The sequence below is a fragment of the Kogia breviceps genome, chromosome 5 (genome assembly GCF_026419965.1).
Source record: "Kogia breviceps isolate mKogBre1 chromosome 5, mKogBre1 haplotype 1, whole genome shotgun sequence".
Taxonomy (NCBI): domain Eukaryota; kingdom Metazoa; phylum Chordata; class Mammalia; order Artiodactyla; family Physeteridae; genus Kogia; species Kogia breviceps.
Window position 1 is genome coordinate 42276746 of NC_081314.1, and position 18818 is coordinate 42295563.

Sequence of the window (18818 nt, forward strand, 5' to 3'; positions counted from 1 at the left end):
GCCTTTGTTATGGAGAAGAATCCAGGAGGCTTATACCTTTGCTACTCTTCCCATCTCCACCACCCCCCTACCCCAGGGTGAGGAGGAGATTTTTCTCAGATCCTCACCATGAGAACTTAGTGGGGTTCCTGGGGGAAAAAGACCTCGAAAATGTGGGGCCCTCCTATGATTGGGGCCCCAGGTGTTTCTCACTCACACTAATCCACACTCAGCCTCCAGCAATTCGTCACAATTATTAGTTAAATTAAGTGGTCCCACCCTTACCGCTCCAGTGGCTTCTGTTGTATATCTCTGGATGCACCTGTCTCTCCAGGTTTCAGGGTGTGGTTTATCTTGAAACTTCAATTCTGTGATGGATCTAAGAAAAGTCATTGATTTTCAGTTTGTCCAGCTTTTTTTTTTGTAAGTATGGGAATGGTGTTTTCCAAGCTTTTTACATGTCAAAGTGGAAACCAGAAGTTTGCAAACTAAAATGAAATTCCAGTTTTCCTATCAGAATGGCAAACTTAAGAATGATAATATTCAGAGAGGGAGGAAGTGAGTATTCTCATATAGTGTTGACAGGAAACTAAATTGGGTGTCATCTTTCTTGAAGGCAATTTCACATTATCAAAGTTTAAAACGCACAACCCCTTTGACCGAGCAATTCCACTTAGAGGAATTCTAGTCTATAGATAAGCACACATAAATGAGAAAATACGTATGTACAAGCACATTTACTAAATAATTGTCTCTAATATCAATAAATTGGAAACAAAGTTCTATCGGTAGAAGAATGGTTAAAAAAATAACCATGACTGAGTAATTCCATGACTATTGTGTAGCATGCTAAAAGCGTAGGTAGATTAATATGCTGAAATGATATGTCCATGACATACTGCTAAGTGAAAAAAAAATCAAGTTACAGAACAGTATGATATTATCTTCGTAAAAGCAAAACATTGTCTGTCTATGGGACATGGGGGTGGGTATGCACAGATATGCATTTGTATCTGCTTAGAAAAAACGTCTGGGAAGTGTAGACACCAAATTCTAGCAGTTAATAGCTTCTGTTCTGGAAAGGAAGAGAAGCTTCCTATTTTGGGGGAGATTAACACATTTTAAAGCAAGCATGTTTTATTTTTATAATTAAAAATACACACACAAAGGAAGCAGATTCTATTCCTCAATTAAAGAGAAAGCTGTCTGGGAGAAGATGGCAATCACCTTTAGTTCATATTTCCAAACAATTCCAGGAATCTTAAACAAGTTGCATTTTCATCTAAGTAGATGACCTCTTGGGAATGGAGCAGAGGAGAAAATCCACTTCTCTGCCAGTGGAACAGGTGGGTTAACCTTGGCCTGTGCAAGAGTAAGTTCAGGAACTGTGTCCATCCTGCTCATCATGGTCACTCCCATGTCTACACTGTGTTGGGCACCTAGTAGGGCCTCCTTATATACTGGTTGAATTAACAAATGAAATGGGAAAAAATGGCAGTAGTTCTGTGACAGGTTTATTGAACTGTGTACAATAGGGAAATCTGGCAAGCAATTGACTGGAAGTTTCTCTGTTCTTACTGAGTTTAGATGCTAGACTCAAATTCTAGAATTTAAATAGGAAGTTACAAGCACTGTACCAATGCTGAGGTAATTACCCAGACTGAGAAAGAGTGCTGCTCAAGACTGAGAATCTTTCTCATACTGAAATAACAGTAGAAGTTGCCTAGGCAATTTTCCCTCTGTCAGCTCACAAAAAGGATCACTGATTCAGGAAGTGACCTATAACTGTAACATTTTAGTTTTAATTTTTACATTCAAAAAGTAACGTAGTGAATGGGGTCAGAATCAGAATTACCTGGGGTTTTAGTGGGTTACAGTGTGTTACTGGGATGAAAAGAGAGAGAAGAGACTAAGATTTATTGAACATCATTATTGACTCATTGATGCACTGGCTTAGTCAATCAGGACATAGTATCTCATTCAAGCTCATCACAAGCTTGTGAAGTATTGTCATCATTTATAAATGAGGGAACTGAGACTTGAAGAACTTGGGTAACTCGTCTCAGGACATATAGCCAGAAAGTGGCAGAGCTGGCTTATCATATTAACATGAGAGCAGTCCCTTAGAAGACTTCTAAGAGCTTGGTTCCTAAGAACTGACTAGATTGAACCATCACTTCTGTAGAACTAATCCAGAGATTGTACACATAGACATAAGATTCCCACCCCATCTTTGGGGAAATGACTCAGTATTAACAAACAAGACTCTCCAAATCTTGAATAAGCAAAGGTGTGCTGTATATCCCCCCAAACTCATCCCAGAGCACCCCTATGCTTAGACAAATCACACCATCTGAAGAACTGCTTACAAAGGCAGCAGTGATGCGGAGACAGTCATGTGTTATAAATACCCTCATGGAATAAAGATCTTCATTTATTTTTCCATGGTATTTGCTAACTCAGACAAAATGGTTTTCATCTTTATTTTCACCACAGCAGAAAGTTAATGTATCAGAGTGCTGCAGCTTTCAGGATGTTTATGTCGCCTTTGATTCCTCCTCTAATGCATTTCATACCCAGTGTTTGGCCTCCATTTACAGTATATTAAGTACTACGACAAGTTCCTTGTCACACTATCCTGAACCTCTAGTATTTGAGCACCTTGTGGCCTGGTCCTGGGCTTCCCGCTTCTCTCTCCTGCCATAGCTTTACGTTATCTTTTACAAACCTCACCTACTTTTATTTCTCCAGTCTTCAGATCTCCAGTCAGGTGTCCAACAGAAATCTCCCATGTTACAGAGCTGCAAAGAATTCTCTATTCTTACCTTCACCTCAAACCTTTTCCTCCCCTCCACCCTGAATTCCACTCTCCATCTCATGACACTGTCATGCACCTTTTTGAGCAAAAAGGTTGTTCAAACCTTAACCTTTTTCCTGGTTTCCTACATTTCCCTCACCTTCATATCTAAATCTTCAGCAAGTTTGGAGGTTCTTGCTTCTAAAACATCTCAAATCCATCCACTTTACTTCCTGTCTCTGCCAATATTAAGCTACTAATCACTTACCTCAATTACTCTAAGCTAGCCTTCTTGCTTCCATCTGTCTCCCATAAAGCAGCCAGAATGATAACTTTTTTTTTTTTTTTTTTTTTTGTCGTACGCGGGCCTCTCACTGTTGTGGCCTCTCCCGTTGCGGAGCACAGGCTCCGGACGCGCAGGCTCAGCGGCCATGGCTCACGGGCCCAGCCGCTCCGCGGCATGTGGGATCCTCCCAGACCGGGGCACGAACCTGTGTCCCCTGCATCAGCAGGCGGACTCTCAACCACTGTGCCACCAGGGAAGCCCCAGAATGATAACTTTAAAACATAAATAATACTGATAGCCTGCACTCTTTCGTGTTTTCCAGTTGTACTTTACTGTGGTCTACAGGACTTGCATTATCTAGCCTCTTCCTACCTCTACAACCTCATCTCCTAGATCTCTTTTAACTCACAGCCTGCAGGCACCTTGTCCTTCTTCCTATTCCTTGACCATGCCAAGGTTATCCCCTTTGGGCTTTCTCTGGATGCTCCCCAGGTTCTTCCTCCAGATTTTCCACGGCTGGGGCCTTCCTCATTATTCAGGTCTAAGATCATATGTTACCTCCTGAATGATTCTTCCATAACCACCTTAGAGCAGTTATCCCTTTCTTTGCCAGTCAGTCTCTATCAAAACATCTTGTTGTTTTTTTTTTTTAATTGTAGCACTTATCATCTATAATTATTTTTCAATTATTTATTTACCTATTTATTATCTGCTGACCCCTGGAGAAAGACACCTCCTCATGAGCAGGGAACTTTTCTGTCTTGTTCAGGGCTGTATCTTCAAACTTAAGACTCATCTCTTACTGAAATAGTAGTAGAAGTTGCCTGGGCAATTTTCTCTCTTCCAGCCTACAGAATAATAGGAAAAGACCTTAAAGTATAACATTTTAGTTTTAATTTTTGCATTAAAAATAATGTAGTGGGCTTCCCTGGTGGCACAGTGGTTGGTAGTCCACCTGCCAATGCAGGGGACCCGGATTCATGCCCTGGTCTGGGAAGAGCCCACATGCCGCAGAGAGGCTAGGCCCATGAGCCATGGCTGCTGAGCCTGCGCGTCCGGAGCCTGTGCTCCGCAACGGGAGAGGCCACAACAGTGAGAGGCCCGCGTACGGCAAAAAAAAAAAAAAAAAAAAAAAAAAATGTAGTGAATGAGACCAGAATTAAGCTTCTAAATCAGAATTAGACTAGCACACAGTAGGTGTTTAAGAAAAGTTTCTTGACTATTTGAGTGCACAATTGCTTGATAATGATGACAAAGAAGTGAAATGCTGCCTTTTACTAAACTGAAGCTATTATTATTATTATTATTTTTGGCCGTGCCATGCGGCATGCAGGATCGTAGTTCCCCGACCAGGGATCGAACCTGTGCCCCCTGCATTGGGAGCATGGAGTCTTAACCACTGGACTGCCAGGGAAGTCCCAAGACTATAATTATGATAAAAGAACATTGTTCTCATTTTAAGCAACATTCTAATTAAATAACAAATTCTGGCTTGTATTTAAAATATACATTGCATTGTGTCATGACTTACTGGATCATTTATCATATCATTCGGACTTTGCGAAATGTTCACTGCTTGAATTCAAACAAAGAAGAATAGTACAGGGGAAATCTGCTTTCCTAATAGTGACCAGCTGCCCTTACTGAAAATTCCTGTTTGATTTTCATCACTTTCCGTGTCTAATATCACTTCAGAACGCTGAGATAGCTAAATATGGGCTGCCCTGATTAATGACCTCCATCTCCCCTTGAAAACAATTCCTCCCAGTTAGTTAAACTGGATCATGGCAGTCCTGGCTCCCAGCCCAATAAGCTAGCAGTAAAGAGGGCTGGTTGCCTTTGAATGCCACCTTTCCTAAGCAGAGGTCCATGGTGAGGACACTGATCTCTCTTGGTAGGGGTGGCAGCATTGATTTTTCTCCTTACAAATAGGAATATATTTTTTATTCTCAGCCTTATTCGCAAAACGTTATCCGAAAGAAGCCTAAGATTTCCTTTTGCCTCCTAAGGAGGACTTCTAAATAGAAGCATTTTATAAACAGCTGCATGTGCTTTTGGAGAGGAAATTGGAGGAACTGGCTGGCTGAATAAAATGAAACATGGAGCTGTATGAATGCCTTTTCTTCTGATAAATTGTGGGTAAACCTGAAGGAGCAGAGGAGACAGCAGGCCTTTCGTTATCTGCAAACTAAGCCCAGGGCATGTGGCATGGCCCAGAGTGACTTCTCCAAATTGAAGTGAATATTCTTTAACTCTGGGCTAAAAACAACAATAACAACAGCAATATAAAATCAAAAACAATCTTGATAAATTGCAAGGAAGAGCCATTCATTTCCATTAGGTTTCTCCTGATTAGGTTCAGCTAAATTGGGCAACAATGTCTTTTGCAGCTTTTAAGAGATTTATTTCAGGATTCTCTGTCAACAAAGAATGCAAAATGAGTTCAAGTCAGACTCCACATAGATCTGGAAGAAGAAGAACATACAAATCATAATGAATGAAGTAGACAAAGATTTCCTGAGGAGTCACAGCAGTTAATTCTTTGGTCTTTTTTGTTTTTTGTTTTTGTTTTTAATCTGGAAAGGGGATGTAAGATGACTTACACCTGCAAGGGAGTTAGGCTGCACTATTAGTTCTTAAAACTCAGGGAAGCCAAAAGATAATTTGAGCTTCGTTGAGGTCTCTGCACATATCAGGACTAAAATATCTGAGGTCATGGAAATTCAGAGTTAGGAAGGGCTTTGGGGACTTTCTACTCAATTCATGGATGAGGCCACAGGTCCAGGAAGGTTTCTGTCCCAAAGCTAGAAGTCAAGTCAGTTTTAAGCTTGCACCACTTTCCTGTCTATCTACCTCTCTCTTCTTCTTTAGTTTGGAAATTCTAAACCTGTTTGAAACTATAGTGGTCAGAAAACAGCTTAGGAAAGGATGCCGGCTGGACTTCATGTCATGTTGGAAACACATCTCCAGTTACAAAATGAAAACTAGGAAAACAAAGTTCAATAGAGGGGACTTCTATTTAGACAAATTTGCATGAGTGTTTCTGTTTTGTGTATTAAGGAATTCCTTTATTTTTTGGAGGTTTCTAAATAAAGTGAAAATGAAATTTGGTATGATTTGAAGATAGCGGTTTCAGTTGATTTTAATTTCTATTGACCAGCTAATTATATTCGGTACATTATCCTGTTCCTCAAACTCCAACCAGCCCATCTCCAAGGTCTGCCTCTGTGTACTCCAGAGAAGCTGGAGACAATGAGGATTCAGGCATGTAGATATACTTGGTCTAGAATACTTGGACATTGGCAACTTGAAAATACTAGGAAAATTTTTCAACTTGTGAATCAAAGTATTTCACTGGTCTTCTAGACATGATGACCCCCAAAACATCCTCTAGCCTACCATCTATGGTCTATCACCATTGATACCAACTGATAAAAATGAAACTCCTTTTTGTACTAAATAATACTCTACCCTTCTCTGAAGAAAAACAAAAAAATAATAACTCTCTTTATGAGAAAACAAGCTCTTTGCACAAAAAGGTACTCTACTGTATTGATTATAACAGTGGACCTGGAAACTATCTTAATATCCAATACTAAAGTAGTGATTAAGTAAATTGTGGCACATAACCTGCATAAAGTATTGCACAAGTATCAGAATTATAATGGAAACTGCAGCAGTATGGAAATGCTTATTTAATAATTATACACTAAGTATCTACTCTATCCCAGAACTCTCCTAGGCAGTGGAAATAAAGGAATACCACAAATAGCTTGCAGGATAGTAAGGGAGTCAGACATGAACCAAGCATTTTAGGAAGAAAGTGAGACAGGAAGGGGGCAGGGCACAACTAGTAAAAGAATGACACAACCATTACGAAGAACAGAATACAGCAAAAACCAGTTAGAACCTACTAGGCCCAAGATGGTGGAAGCCCTGATTCCCAGCAGACCTTGAACCTCATTATGCACTCATTGTAATACATTAGTATATGCTAAATGACATGCCCACAAGTGCCATGACAATTCCAAGACCGACCATGCAGGCCAAAAAGTGGGCCGTGCCCCAATTCCTGGAAATCTCCACCCCTTCTCCAAAAATAGTTGGAATATTCCTCCCTCTCTTTTGCCTATGAAATTATCTAGCCCATAAAGACTAATCACCCCCACACCTCTGGGCTCTCTCACCTTTTGAGACAGGCTGCATTCTGTCTATGGAATGTGTATCCCCCAGCGCTACTCTCAGTGCCTTCTGAGATGGCCCACATTCTGTCCCTGGAGTGTGTATCTCTCTCAATAAACCTGCTTTCACTTTACTATGGCTTGTTTTTGAATTCTTTCCTCTGTGAAGCCAAGGACCCTCACTTGGCAGCCTATCCCAGCAACTCACCTAGGACCTGGGACATGACCATCCTCTCACGCCCCATTTTTCCGACAACAAAAGGACAGTGAGGCCAGAGGCCTAGAGGTGTGTTCTGGGAGCTGAGAGCCATTCAGTATGGCTAAAATAACAGGGGTGGGAGGGAGATAAAGCCAGAGAGGAAAGGGTCAGATCAAGGAAGGCCTTGTGATTTATTCTGTAGATAAAGAGATGTCATTGTAGTTTTAGCATGATAAAATACATAACTACTATAGTATTCAGGCAATCATTTGATTGTTCATTTGTTAATTCAAGGATCAGTTATTGAGTGTATATTTATTGAGATAGGTACAGGTACCATAAAGATGAATAAGACAAAATCTTTACTTCTGAGAGGCTAACAACACAATGGTGGGACACTCATATAAGAAAGTCATTATAACACACTGTGATAAGCTCTTCAAAGGAGCCATCTAAAAGGTACTGGGGAAGCACAAAAACAAACACTTTGATGGGGAGGGAGTGCATAAATGGTCCAGGTAGTCCTATGTAGGGAAGGAAAATCTTTTCCCTCTACTCATCTTAGGTTTATTGGCTGGGGCTCTGCAAATAAGACTGACAAAAGACAGATTAACAAGAGAAAAACAAACAAAAGTCTTAGTGCATGCACTGCACACATACATGGGAGCAGTCAGTGATGAGTAACTCAAAGAGGTGGTTAGAACTTGTGCTTCATAGCATCTTAACAAAAAAAAAAAATAGATATGTTAGAGAAGCGACAAGACAAAGGAAAAAGACTTTGAATTTCTAGGACAGCAAATCGTGGGAGGGTAAATATATGGGGGAATTAATGGAAGATAAGGGCTAGTTAGTAAAGTCTGTTATGTAGCTATCTCTGGGGTAATTAACTTCTGTTCTTCCTGGTAGAGAAGGGATGGGAGAACACCTTTACAAATTTATGTCTTACTTTTAGGCAAATAGGGGAGGGCAGAGAGCTTTTCTTGTATCTGTTTCTTCTCAATTGCCTTCAGCCCTAAATAATCCTTACATCAAAATGGCATATTTTGGGGTGACATACCCTGCTACCTTTCACTTAACAGAGGACAAATATCAGTCAGGAAAACAAAAGCACATTAAACATTTTAACAGAGAAAATTTAACATAAGAAATTAGTTAGTCAGGTCTTGGAGAATTGAAAACGCAAAAGGGAACACTGAGATTTCACAGAGACAGCAACTTCAGGAAGCAACTACCACCTCTAGGTCTAAGCAAACAAAGGGAAGAGACCAGGGTTATCAGAGTTTAGAAGCTGAATGAAGTGCTGTGCAGAGATGGGACCCGGACCTTGGAGGAAGAGATAGGGCTGGCTGGTGTGGTGTTTCTGAGGTAGGTAAGATGAAGCTGGTTCTTCTAGGGACGGAAACAACTGCTGTTGTCAGGATGAAGGGTCACTACTGGGTGACTTTACAGGAACTGCAAGCAAATAGGAAGGAACAAGTCCCTTCAACTTCCTCAGGCCTTCTGGTCTCCCAGTCTTCCTTTAGTGCCCCCTATTGACAGAAACCAAAAGGAATTCTGCTGTCTAAAAACAAAGCTGGTTTGCATAGTCCCAGCCCCAGAGAAATGTGGGTTTGGCACTGATGGAAAATAGCTTAATCTCCAGTTTAGGAGTTTACCTTATAAAATGAGGAGGCAGGCTTAAAAGGAGGGTATTTCAGGCAAAAGGAAACTGCACGTGCAAAGGCATGATGCCATCAAAGTGCTCTGTGCTCTTAGGAAGTACAAGTATGAAATCTGTTGTAGCTGGAATGCAAAATGGATTGGGAAAGTATCGGGCAGAGCAATTGGAATGACAGAAAGGGACACTTTGGTCTGAAGGGCAGGTAATCCCATGCTAAGGATCAGAGGAAAATATTATTTTTTAATATCTCTTGCATTTTTCAGTAGTTCAGGTTTTATTCACCCTCATTGCCATTAAGAGTATACCTCGAATATAAAGCCTAAGAAAGGAGTATTTGATACAGCATAGAATAAAGAGGTCATTGCCTAGATTTTTGAAGTTCAAAATAGTTTTTTAATTACCTAGGGAAACAAAATAGCCTGAGGGTAAGCCCTTTTGATTTGCAAAAATTTGGCTTTTTGAAATAGAAAAAGATCGACTCAAAAGTACAAAAGCCTTATGAAGAGCCAATAAACCATAGTTTATTCTAGGGAGCCACAGAGAAGGAATACACAGGATAGGATATACGGCAAGTTCCTGTTCCACGGAATGAAAAAGGCTTCTGCAGCTGAGAGGAAGAACCAACGACAAATTCAGATTCAGATTCCAGTGTTCTGTGTTCCCCCCCCTTTACCCCACACCTCTGGGTCAGACCTGCGCAGGGCAGGGAGTGGATGGGTGTGTGTATGTGAACTTCCTGGAGACATTCAGTGAGAAATCACAGAACAAAAAGTTTATTCCTCAATTCCTCAGCTGCAACCTGTTCAAACTGCCTGTTCCTCAGAGAAGCCCGGCTGATATGGCGCTGCAATGATACCTTAGGATGGGTCTTGGATAGTGTATCACCAAACAATATGATGTATTTGTTTCTGAGTGTTGCAAAAATGTTATCATACTCTATATATGGAACTTGATTTTTCCATATTGTTTCATGTAGGTGCAGTTCATTCTTAAATGTAAAGCATTTATGCTTAAATGTAATGCATTATGAGAATGTTCTATAATTTATTAATCCATTTTCTGGTCAATGGATGTTTGTGTTGTTTCTCATTTGTACTGTTATGAACAGTGAGGCAATGAACAAGGCATCCATTTCATTAGGGTATTATCAGGGATGGAATTGTTGGGCTACATGATTATTCAATTTTATAAAATAATGCTAATAGTTTTTCAAGTTGGTTTTAACCCATTTGAATTCTCAGCAGTATTTTCTTTTTTTCTCAGCAGTATTTTTAAGAGTTTCTGTTGACTGTATCCTTTCCAATACCTGGTATTGCTTGACTTCTTAATTTTGTCAATCTATCAGATGTAAAATGTTATCTCATTATCATCTTAATTTCCATCTTTTTTAATTATTAAAAAGGCTGGGGGGCTTCCCTGGTGGCGCAGTGGTTGAGAGTCCGCCTGCTGATGCAGGGGACACGGGTTCGTGCCCTGGTCCGGGAAGATCCCACATGCCGCGGAGCGGCTGGGCCCGTGAGCCATGGCCGCTGAGCCTGCGCGTCCGGAGCCTGTGCTCTGCAACGGGAGAGGCCACAACAGTGAGAGGCCCGCCTAGCACAAAAAAAAAAAAAAAAAGAAAAGAAAAAAAAGGCTGGACATCTTCCAATATGCCTATTTGCTGTTAAGGATTTCCCTACTATGAAATTTCTTTGTATGTCCTTTGCTTTTTCTGTAAAGTCACTTACTTGTCTTTTGAATTGATTGGTAGGAGATCTTGAGATATCCTGGCTTCTAATCCTTTGTTGGTTGTAGTTGTTGCAAACATCTCCTATTCTACTATAGTTTGTGATTTGAGTTTTCACTTTCTAAATGGTGTCTTTTCAGAAGCAAATGTTCTTAATTTTAATGTAGTCAGATTTATCATTCTTTTTTTTTTTTTTTAATAAATTTATTTATTTATTTTTGGCTGTGTTGGGTCTTCGTTTCTGTGCGAGGGCTTTCTCTAGTTGTGGCAAGCGGGGGCCACTCTTCATCGTGGTGTGCGGGCCTCTCACTGTCACAGCCTCTCTTGTTCCGGAGCACAGGCTCCAGACGCGCAGGCTCAGTAGTTGTGGCTCACAGGCCCAGTTTGCTCCGTGGCATGAGGGATCTTCCCAGACCAGGGCTCAAACCCATATCCCCTGCATCTGGCAGGCAGATTCTCAACCACTGCACCACCAGGGAAGCCCATATCATTCTTTGTTTTAATGGTTAGAACTTTGTGTATCTTAATTTAAGAAATTCTTCTCTACCCTGAGGTTATAAAATTTCAAAAAAATTTCTCCTAAAAGTTAAAAAAAAATGTTGACCTTCACTTTACATTCCCAATCCACCTGTAATTGATATATCAGGATGATGTGAGGTAGGGATTCAATTTTACTCTTTCCATATGGGTAACCAGTCATTTCATTTACTGAATAATCTGCCATGCACTGCCATGCATGTCCATATATCAATGTTCCGTAACTATTTTATATTTTTAACAAGTCTTGATATCTGATATGAAAAATCTCCCATTGTTCTTTAAGAGTAATTTGGCTATTCTAGGCCCTTTGCTTTTCTATATGTATTTTAGAATCAATTTGTCAATTTTTAAGAAATATTCTATTTGGATTTTTACTGGAATTGCATTAAATTCATTCAATCTCAACCCATTCCATCCTAGCATCAATCCCTAGGACTTCACTAAAATTGATCTTGTCAAAATCACCAAAAACCTCCGTATTGCCAAATCAAATTTTTCTTCATTCTCACTTTACTTGAGCTGTTAACAGCATTCATAAGAACTCTCCTTTTTGACACAATTTATGCTCTGGACTTCAAGAAACATCACGTTGTCCTGATTTTCTTCCTAAACCACTGAACTAGTCTCAATTTTTATAGCTGGCTATTTCTCCTCTGCCTAAAATCTGAAAGTTGGACTGTTGCAGGGCCTAGTTTTCAATTCTCTCTCCTTAATTTTCTTCTGGTCCTATGGCTTTAAAGGTTACTATGTGCTGATGTCTCCCAGTTATGTAACTGACCTAAGCTTCAGACTCATGTATCTAATTGCACAACTAACATTTCCAGTTGAATTCCAAATAGGTGTTACAAACTAAATGTACATTAAAAAAAGAACTCTTCAATTCTGCCCTAAATATGTTTCTCTCTCAGTCTAAGTAAATACCCCCATCGTATACCCAGTTGCTTAACCCAAAAAACTGAGATCTCAGTCATTCTAGATTCTTCCCTTTTCCTCATTCTCTGTATCTAATCCATTGACAAGTTTGTAGGTGCTACTTCCAAAATATATCTTGAATCCCTCTACTTTACTCCATTTCCACTGCCATCATCTGAGTCTAAGCCACCATCCTCTCTTGCTTTGACTACTGCAATAATCTGCTAATGGGCCTGTCTCCTGTTCTTGCCTCCCCATAATTCACTCTCCACTAAGCAACCAAAGTAACCTAAGAGTAAGGACAGAACATGTGCTGCCTCTGGTTAAAACCTTCCAAAGCCTTCTTGTTGCACTTAGAATAAAATCTTAAACTCCTCACCACTGCCTACAGGCCCTATGAAGCTGACTCTTGTCTACCTCTTGGGTCTCTGCTCACTAATTCCATTCCCATTGGCCTCCTTCTGCTTCCTCAAATATGCTAAGCTGTTTCCCATGTCAGGGCTTTTGCATGTGTTCCTCCAGATGCCTTCAGCTCATTGGATGGCTTATAACTCCTTATCATTCTTCTAACAGTTCAAATATCCTCAGAGGGGACTTCCCTGACCCCAAAATGTCTGGAATTATTTTATTTATTTATTGGTTTACATATTTATTCCCAACTAGAATTAAGTTCTTGGAGGACTGGGGCCTTAGGCTGTCTTGTTCATCATTATATGCCAGCACCTGGAACAGTGCTTGGCACACAGGAAGTGTTCAATAAATATTTACTGAATGGATAAAAACTTCTCCCAGAGGGATTAGAAAAGAGGATAAGTAAAGAGGACAGATGACTGAGGCTTATTAAGCATCTTACTTTTTTTTTCAACCACTATGCAAAAAGACTTGATATAGAAAGAAACAAAGAAAAATTGAAACAACTGATGTGTTAGGGTATGAGTGTTAATGGTATTTCCTTCCTTCTAATATTGTTGTTATGCTATTTGGGTAATAAATTCAGATTAGTAGAGCAAATTAACTTCTTTGAATTTATATATTCTCATAATGAAATGGGCCACAGTCAGCTTAGGAAAACAATTTATATTTATGACTTTGGAAGAAGAAGTGAAACCTATAAGAGGGTGTTCACCTAGGTGTTCTTTTCACTTTGTCTGACAATTCAATTTAGGTCTAAAATACTGAACTTACACATTTGTTTTAAAATCTTAAATAGTACTTTATCACTAAGAGTGTGGTTCTTTAACCCGTATTTTTCGTGTCTAATCTATTTTAGAGAAGGAGAGGTTTAAACAACTCTCAATATGTTATTTTTCTCTCAACTTTAATTATTGTCTTAGTAAAATATTAGTTGGATGTGTAACTGAAAGTGTACTATGGCTAATACAACATTCTGTTTAAGAGATAGAATATACTGGAATAGTCAATGATAACAAATAGGTACTTGTATTTTTTACTTATTTAACACATCCATACAAAATGCTTAGTATGTGTTAGGCACTGTTCTAAGTACTTTAAAATATGAACATGTTTAATTCAATTCTTATAAAAACCTTACGATATAGGTACTATTATCATCCATATTTTATATATGTGGAAAATGATATGCAGAGAGGTTAAGTAGCATTCCCAAAGCTCACATAACTAGTAGGAGATGCCAAAGCTGAGATTAAAATCCAGGCTATTCTTGGAACTGGATATTCACCACAACTGAATGTGATAGCGACCGAAAAGGTGGTTAAGTAAATGAAAATACGTTTTCTTTGTCAAATTGAAATAATTTTGTGACATGCTTGTTATTTTGAATAGTTGCTTGTTCTGAAATACAAGAAGAGCTAGTAAGATAAGCAGACTGTTGAATTATCATTTACCACACATGGTATTCTGAAAGATATCACTAATATTTCTATGGGCATGGTCACTATGGACTATTTTGTGACTTGTGCAGTGTACAACTCCAGAGGGCACCACCCACATAGGTTCTAGGTGAGTGGCACCCCTTAGACTTTTTTTAGGGTATAACCATCTGTAGTGGCCCTGCCAATGGCCTAAAGATTTATTGGCAGTCTCAGAGTATGACTTCCAAGCAGGAGACCCTTCTCTTTACATAATCCATTTTTAGTTTTACACCCATCAAAATTTATTACTATGAGAGTATATTAAATGCCACTTTGTGTACTGGATAATTGTCAAGTCTCTTCCATCTTAAGCTTATTAGAAAGAAAAAAATGCTTAAAGGTCTCCATAAATGGTGCACTATAGAAACCCTTTTTCTTTTTCTCTATGAAATGTTATGATTTTAAATGCCTTTCTTGGTACTTTTAGAGATGGCAACAAATCTAAGCCAAGATTTCATGAAAGGCCAAATCCATTTCATAGTCCACTTGCCTTTAGATAGTTCTGAGAACATATAATTAAATTCTCAATTTAGCTGACAGGCAATCAGCTGGTTTGGTACTCCTGGCCCAATGAACTTAACTCCAAAAAGTAGGTGTTGTCATTGCCAGAATGGGCAGAGCTAGAGAAGTCATGGGTACATGGGGCCTGAGTTGTCATCTGGCCTAATTTTTCCTTAGACAGATGAAGAACCTGAGGCCTAGGAAGTTGATAGCAGTCCAAGTGTATACAGATGGTTGGTGGCAGGAGTGAGACTTGAATCTGAGATTCTAAACTCTTACTTTTTGGCCCTTTTCTGTTACACCTCACTATATTCTGTTTCCCTGTGGAAAACACAGACGTTATCTTGTGTAAATACTTCAAACCACTATGTCCCAACTTTGTTATTTGCCCTTGTCCACATTCACTGGTACAATCAGTACAGTCCTTTGAGCATTAAATGTGATCCACCCCATTTTTAAGGAAGGAAAAATCCATTACTAGCTCAGAAATATAGACTTGTGGTTTATTGGTCATCATTCAGGAGTCAGGGCTCCACCAGCAATTGTGTGAATTTAATTAAGTGGTCAGTTAACTTCTATGCGCTTTCCCCAATTATGAAATGAGAGGGCTGGACAAGTGGCCTGCCATGTACTCTCCAGCTCTTGTATTTCATGTTTCTGTGAGCTACCATTGTGATTCTCAATTATCTTGTCCTTAAGGTACATTTGGAACATATAACATTCTTTTTAGGTCTTAATTAAATTAGATCATGTTTTTTAGTAGCCTAGTACTTTGCTGCCTTATTTTTCACATGTTGCTTTCGATACTTAGTACCCTAACGCTCTAATAGTCTGTTCTTTTCTTCCAAATTGCCACTATATATATTGTGACCTGTCATTCTGCTCTGGCTAGTCTAGTCTTACTTTTTTGTTTTGTTTTCTTTGGGAAAGGATTGTTGCTAAAACGAGCAGAGAAGGAAATCTTCCAGGTGGATTCTTCAGAGTCCCAGGGACCTGCCAAGGATTGCCATGCTTAGGAGCACATGACTGGATAAACCAGGGGTTGTTGCCTGGTCCACAGGGAACTCATGGGGGGCCTGGATTGAGAACTTAGCCCAAAATAGATGCTCAGAACTAGGCAGTAACCAATGGATCCAAACAGATCCTCTCTTGGAGCCTTTGAATGGAGACAAAAAGTGGGCTATAAGCAGGAGAGAACAACAAAGACCTAGAGACATGCCGTTCAAAGTCTCAAAACAGAAGCATTGAGGTAGTAGAATCCATGAGGTGGGGAAAAGTTAGTCAGAAAGAAAGGAAAGTAAATGAAGATTGAGAGTAGCTGAGTCACAGTAATTGAGTCTAGTGGACTCACTAGAGCAAGGATAAATAAGCCTGACGCAATGACCAGATGACCAGAGCTCTTGTTTCATGAGGGTGTCATAAGCTCTTGCTGCATACTGTACTATGTTCTAGTTCTCTGTGAGCCAGCTAAAAGCTGCTTTTTATAGCTCCATAGTTCCCCATCTATCTTTCTAGTAATTTCCATCTCCTGAAGTGTCCCAAATAGGCCTCTGTACCTTGCCACTTGAAATAGCCTAAATAACATGGTGTCTTAGTCGAATCCACACACCAGGCTCTTAGTGTGCCTGCATGCTGCATCATGCCATCATATAAGCTCTCAGTAGTGTTTGCCAAATGAAGCTTTGAGATGTACAGAACTACTTTGGGAGTAATCGAGTCCAAGTTAGGCTGGTGAAAGAGTAGTTCTGTACAAGGATCAAAGTGTATCCAAAGTTATCTGATAAGTCATGGGCTGGAGCAGAGTGGAGCCTTGTGTGTAGGTGAAGAAAAAGTGATTTATGTAGCAAGATTACCAGCAAGGGCACCTACCCAAAATATTCTGCCTCCAATTTGCCACACTGCCTGAAATTCATACTGAGAGATTGACTTCTTCAATGGAAGTCAAAACCTCCCCAAATGCCCACTTATAAAGTACTTATGTTCAGAGATAGGATTAACACTTAAAGTTGTTACCAGTATTTCACACCAAAGTGTGCATTCATTCAGCAAGCGCATTCCTTGCAGTTTGTTCTCTTAAGGGACTGAGGAAATAGGAGTTTTGATGGTGTCGCGTCATGGGAGGTAGAGAGGGGATACTTTCAGAGCGTGAAGCACTACTGAAGGAAATTATGGTGACCAAGTGGACAAAATAAACTCTGGCTAATGTCGGTGACGGCAAAAGCAAAGGAAACAGAAGGGATGAAGCCAGATGTCAAATACCTCCAGGCATCATTCTAGATAACCCAATTACCAAATATAATACGAAAAGGACAACCTTCAAGAATGATGTATGTTTAAGAAGATCTGAGCTCTATGTCCACTCTCTACTGCTTGTTTATTATATGTACAACTTGGAGTCTCTGGACCTCAGTTTCTCCGTCTATAAAATGGGACATAATAATAATATATAATTCTTCAGAGGGAGGTGGTAAGGACCAACTAAGAGGATGAAGGTCAAATGATGTTGAAATTGCAAACTGTATATGTTGCTAAGTGGTTTAATCCAGGAGCTGCTGGAGAGGGCCTTACCCTCAGGGTAGAGCCTTTTTGCTGCTAAACCCTCACGCCCCACCCCGCCTGGGCCCAGGGAGGGGTACATGGATTGACTTGTCTCCTACAGGACATTGCTATGGTGGCTACTCATCGTTGTGAGACATTTTTTCCTCAACCTGTTCTCAGTAGCAACCACTCTTCTTTTCCTTATTGGTCTTGCTCTTTTATACTTAGTTATGAAATTAACCTTAAAAGTAGCCCATTAGATTCTCTCTTTATCCTTTTCCCTTTCTTTTATAAATATTTTCTAACAGATAGGTATGGCACTTATGAAGCTTTGGTTGCAAATTACAGAAAAATTGAATCAAGCTAGTATAAACAACATGGGGGTTTAATGGTTTATATTGTTAAATGGTCTAGAGATAGATCTTCAGGTCAAGCTTACTCCAGCAGTAAAATGATGACATCTGGGACCCAGTTTAATTCAGTTTCTCTGTTAAGCCCTCCATTGTATTTGCTTTATTTCAAGGCTAGTCCCCATTATGACCCTAAGATGACTGCCAATTGCTTCAGCGTTCTTGTCTACCAGGAAAAAGAGAATGACTTTTTCCCAGAAAATGCCTCAAGATTCACTTTGATTGGATGAGCTTAGGTCACATGCCCCCTTTGAACAAATCTCTGTGGCTGGGGGACAGAATGCATTGAATAGTTTAACCTGAGTCACTTCCTCTATTCCTGGGGCTGGAAGAAGATTAAGTTTTTCCAGAGCCTCATGAATCCCCAAACATTTTCTGGGCTGATAAGGAAGTGAGTAGGGAGCAATGGATATTGAGGAGGCCACTAACCAAGGACCACTGCAAAAGGTTAGAAAAAGATACTATCCCTACATGAAAAGCTGCAGTGAGTGGCCAAATGCTTAAAGTTTTTCCATTTGAAAACTAGAGCACATGCTGTTTAAACCAAATCTGATGTGTCTAATGTGATACAAATTGACTTTCATCAGCAGGCATGAAGAACAATCATTAACCTTTGAATTTTGTGATTTTATAAAGCATTGAATTCTATACTTCAGTGCTCTCATGAGGGAAGCTTTTTTGTTTATGCATTTTAGCCATTTTCAACATGGCCTAAATTGAAACAGAGAATGTGTGGGGTTTTTTTCCTTCTAGTGTAAAATCGAATAAGCAACAGCACACTGCAGGAAGTCAGTCTAGCCACAGCAAATCTGTACTTGTTTTTGTGAGAGAGGATGGGAGAATGAATATTTGCCCTGTGGCATCAATTTCCTGTTTAATGTTCTCCAAGAGGCATTTGGAAAATGCCCAGCAACACAGATGTACATAAATACCACACATAACTTGTTTTTGTGAGTGGAAAGAGGGGTCGGTAAAATTATGACAAGACTGATTTACCCTCATCGCCTGGTAGTTGGTGAGTCATTCTACCTTTCACTTAATAATTTGGAGGATGGATCATTCCAGAGTGTGGCTTTGGAAGGACAAGAAGTATAGGAATAGCATGGCATTTGGCTTCTTAGCCCAAGTTCTTATTCATTTAGGGCCACTTACATTCCAAAGTTTGCTTGTGCCTGCTGGAAGCTGTCTTCAGACTGC

The 18818-nt window shown here is 39.8% G+C and overlaps 1 long non-coding RNA gene across 1 annotated transcript; it reads right to left on the minus strand.

The window, feature by feature from the left end:
- Positions 1-272: 272 nt before the first annotated feature.
- Positions 273-18818, minus strand: LOC136794235 (uncharacterized). The gene is made up of 3 exons (XR_010840650.1): positions 18774-18818; positions 3761-3910; positions 273-358 (listed from the first exon to the last, which is right to left on the minus strand). It is a non-coding gene; the product is annotated as an uncharacterized lncRNA (long non-coding RNA).